This window comes from Saccostrea cucullata, unplaced genomic scaffold, assembly GCF_032062105.1.
Source record: "Saccostrea cucullata isolate Sc308-1 unplaced genomic scaffold, CSIRO_AGI_Scuc_v1 ctg16654, whole genome shotgun sequence".
Taxonomy (NCBI): domain Eukaryota; kingdom Metazoa; phylum Mollusca; class Bivalvia; order Ostreida; family Ostreidae; genus Saccostrea; species Saccostrea cuccullata.
In genome coordinates, this window is record NW_026940786.1 from 1 (window position 1) to 4,822 (window position 4,822).

Here is a 4,822-nt window from a genome sequence, read left to right on the forward strand (position 1 = left end):
TTCTTTGATTAATTTTTTTTCCTTGTAAACAACTAAAGGGGGTAACTTTCGGAAGTTCCTGTCCAAAAACCACTCGAACGATTTTGTCAAAAATATGCATACATGCAGTAGATATAGTCATGTACTCAATATATAAAAATAACGAAAATTAAACGACAGGAATTTTTGGGGGTAGGTGTGTTGTACATCCTTAAGTTAAGCAAAGATGAAACGTGACGCTGTTTTAGTTGGATATTTTAGTTTACTTGGATATTTTACTTTAAAAAGACACAACAATTCCGCACGACAAATTAAAATCCAGGCTTTTCGATATCATTGACAGCTGCATCTGCAACAAAAATGGAACTCGTAAGTTTACTTACCTCGTCATTGGTCATTTGAAAAATTATTTTGTTAAAACAGATTCTGATTGTTCACATAAGTACTCATTGACATCAAGAAGATGCTTGAGTTTCTGATAGACAATATCTATGTGGTTTTTGGAGACCAGGTATTCCACCAATCTATTGGAATTTCCATGGGTACAAATTGCGCTCCGTTATTAGCAGATTTATTTTTATATTCATAAGAAGCAGAATTTATGCAAAATCTTTTGCGTGAAAAGAAAAAAACACTTGCTGTGGCCTTCAACTCGACATTTAGATATATCGACGACGTATTGTCAATTAATAATGATAATTTCCACTCCTACGTGGACACGATATATCCTTGTGAGCTTGAGATAAAAGATACCACAGAGTCCAACATTTCTGCTTCATACTTGGATATTTCACTTGAAAAAGACACTAATGGTAATCTAACAACCAAGCTATATGATAAACGTGATGACTTTAACTTTTCTATCGTCAACTTCCCTTACTTTTGCAGCAATATACCTTCATCACCTGCATACGGAGTATTTATATCTCTATTGATTCGATACGCAAGAGCATGCTCTACGTATGAACAATTTCTTAAACAAGGTAAATTATTGACAAGCAAGTTGATAAAACAAGAATATCAACAGTCTCGTTTAAAGTCATCATTTCGTAAATTCTATGGTCGATACAATGACCTTGTCAGCAAATACAATTTATCATTGAATGAAATGCTGACTGACGTTTTTCATACCAATTGTTAGTCCATTATTTTTACACTGAATTGACTACGGATTTTTTCCGTTATTTCCTGATTATGACAACGAGCACACGGCGGGTGTGACCGGTCAGCAGGGGATGCTCACTCCTCCATGGCACCTGATCCCAACTCTGATGTTTCGGAGGTCCGTGTTTGCTCTGCTCTTATTTTGTATATTTGTTTGGTGAACGTTGAGATTGAATACTGTTCGTTATTTCCATATCCTTATTTAGACACGTTATCATTCGTGCGCCGTAGGGCGATACAGTACATAACATAAAATATCACAATTTCTTTACCTATGCATACATATATCTATTTGAAATTTGCTATGTATATTCATAATGTATCTACTAAAACGTAGTGAAAATTTTAGAATGCAGTGATTATTATTTTTCAAACTAGACAACTTGTCCACGATTTTACGGGACAACCCTCGTAAAATGTTATTGCAAAGTCCCAAAAGCTTCTCCAGATATCGTATGGAAATGTAAGTGTTAAAACAGACAGATTCTTTGAATTTAAGACTTAGACATTTGACATCAAAACCTATAGGGAGTTACCGAAGACCATAGAGAGTTTTGTGTAAAATTTCATTGCAAAAACTCAGAGGCCTTTGGGATATCGCGTAGAAACAAAATCGTTACGGACAGACCGAACTACGAGGGTCGTTCAATAAGTAATGCGATACTCAGTATATCATAATAAATGTTGAGGCATTTGATTTTATTTTTTCATATTTGATAAGTTCTATTTAAGATCTACTAAACACAGAAAACTCCACGAATTTTCATAGTGTCTTTGCAAAGAAATTCATTTTTAAAGTAAGCATGGTCAATACACTGAGCTGAAAACTGTTTAAAAATGATCTCCGCCAAGAAGATGAAAATATGTGCGTATTTGAAACATGCGCTTTTTACATAAATCGCCGCCAACCTCATATTTAAGAGGAAAAGTTTTATAAGTGGAAAACATAATCTTTAAGGCTGTATACTTTTCAGATGGATTCAATAATTCAGAAGAATAAAACAAGGGTTGAAATATAACAGTTATGATGGTCAATTGAAATTTGTGGGGACATCACAAAATATCGACTTTATCTGCCACATGTAATTTGAAAAAGGTATATTTACATGGAAAGACATTGTTAAAATACTTAACATTAAATCGTCACAGTATTTTATAGAATTCAGACAACGGAACAACATATAACAATATTTCAATCAGACAGGTGCCATATCTTCTCACAAACGTCCAAGAGAGAATATTCGTTAAATGTGCCCACGGTTAAATTAAAAACGCACTTTTAAACAAAATTGCATAATTGATAAACTTGCTTAATGTATAATGAAACATTGGTGCTCTTATTTTAGTCGTAAATATGATTAATGATAAAGAATTAGGAATCAAAGAAAAGGTTGTCATTTAATTAGGATAAAGAGAAGTAATGGCTGCAAACATGTTTTATTAGTTTTCATCTATTTAAAGAGGTCCAAAAAAACATGAACATGCATCCAAATGAAGGACTATCAATAGTAAGTTTTATCTTCAATTCGCATAAAGGAAAGTTGAACAGTGTTTTTCCAAAGGAAGTCCAAAATTCGTTGAACATGGTATTTTTTCTGTGCTTAACAACGCAGTTGAATATACTCATAGTGAAAAAATAAAATTTTGAAGAAAAGAAAGTATACAGGACTTTTCAATGACCCATATTAGTTTAATCGTAGCCACTGTGAGATCTTTTCGTCCCCAAAATACATGAAAACAATAAAAGGAAAATTTTACAATGTCAGATATGCGATAGAAAATGATATTTCTCAGTGTCTTTGGGGTATCCCTAAAGATAGGTATGCTGAGGATTTCTGTTTATGGAGTCAAAGACTTGAGACACAGGAAATTGGTAACAGGGAATGTCTTTAGGGATTGAAACTATTAAAAATATGTATTACGTACTTTTCTAACTTTTAGAGGACATGTTGCATTATTTATTGAACGACCCTCGTATAGCTGGGCGGACGTACAGACAGACCGAAATCCTTCACTATCAGTGGGCGACAACAACAAGGAATAGTACATTAGATCATATAATAATACTGAAAAGAAAAAGAAACGCAGGGTTACATAATTTAATATGCTAAATTTTCTTTACCACATGACCAAAAGTAAAATTGATCAGTTAGGATTCTTGGTTACTATGCTCCAAAATCAGTGTTCAGAATGACATCACGTCAGAAAAGTGCTAATAAGCCAGAAGCACTTGCAACTTGATTACAAGTTTGTCAACGATCTGTTTGTACTATTTCAGGCACCATTTAGTCCGTCATCCTTCTGTCCGTCCGTCCGTCCTTCCGTCTCTGAACTTTTCACATTTTTGACTCCTTCTAAACTTTGTATAAAGCATCCATACGTGAGGAGACTTTTCATCTTTAAAATGAAGTGTCAAGATTTCTCACAAGGGGAGATAATCAAGAAAAGACAAAAATTAATTGGGGTCATTAAAACATCTTCTTATGAACGACAAGGCAAGAAAAGCTGAAACTTATGTGGAGGCATCCTGGGTAAATGTAAATTCTAAATTGTTAAAATCATGACCCCCAGGGGTTGGGAGGGTTTTACATAAAAACGTAAAGGAAACTTCTTCAAAAATATTCACCTCATAACCATAGGGCAAGAAAAGCTGAGTTTTAAGTAATTTTAAGTAAAAGCATCCTTAAGTGTAGAATCTAAATTGTTCACATTATGACCCCCGGGGGTTAGGAGGGGTCCCGAAAGGGAATCAAAGTTTTACATCAAAATATATAAGAAAACGCTTTTAAAATCTTCTTCTCGAGAACTACTGGGTCAGAAAAGCAGAATTTTAGGTGGAAGCATCCCAGGGTAGTGTAGATTCTAAATTGTTTAAATTATGGCATGGGGTCGGGTTGTACGGCGAGGCCATAATAGGTATTTTGTTTCAAGATTTATCGAAAAGATTTTTATATCATTAGAATACACTTCGTAAAAGATTTTCGCAGTTGACCCTGCGTATAAGAACTTCGACCTCTTTCCATGTTATTACCCCTTTCGCAAAAAAGCTTGTTATCGCTACTCCTCCGAAACTGTAAACCGTAGAGAAATGAAACCTTCAATGTTGTCTTTGACTAATTTAGTAGACACTCCAATGATTCATTGCAAAAGTATTCGTTTGACCCTTCAATGAGTAATTGCCCCTGAAACTTTATGAATTTTAGGAAAAATTAAAAATTTTCAAAACGAGAAGTTGTAGAGACATGGGATCAGCTGCATAAGATTCATTGACCTTTGATCTTAAAATTCATGTAAAGGTCAAAGGTCAAAGTCATTCCAAGAATGAGAAATTTACCTCTTTTGATATCTCTTTTGTCTTTCAACATATACTTAATGTCTATGCATCAGTAATATGTACTCTTAAAACTGTTTCAAAGATTTCATTCATGTCCCCTAACATTAACCCTTTGAAAAGTTATTGCTCCTTGTGCGAAAAACCTTGTTATCGCTACTCCTCCGAAACTTTAGACCGTAGAGACACCAAACCTTCACTAATCTCTTAAGGGTCTTTAGGCCTAACTTCACTGTGTAATTGCAAAAGGATCTGATAACCCCTTATATAAGTTATTGCCCTTTATCTTCTTTGTACTTACTATTCAACCTAATAACTAGAAAACTATAAGTCGTAGAGGCATTGGGT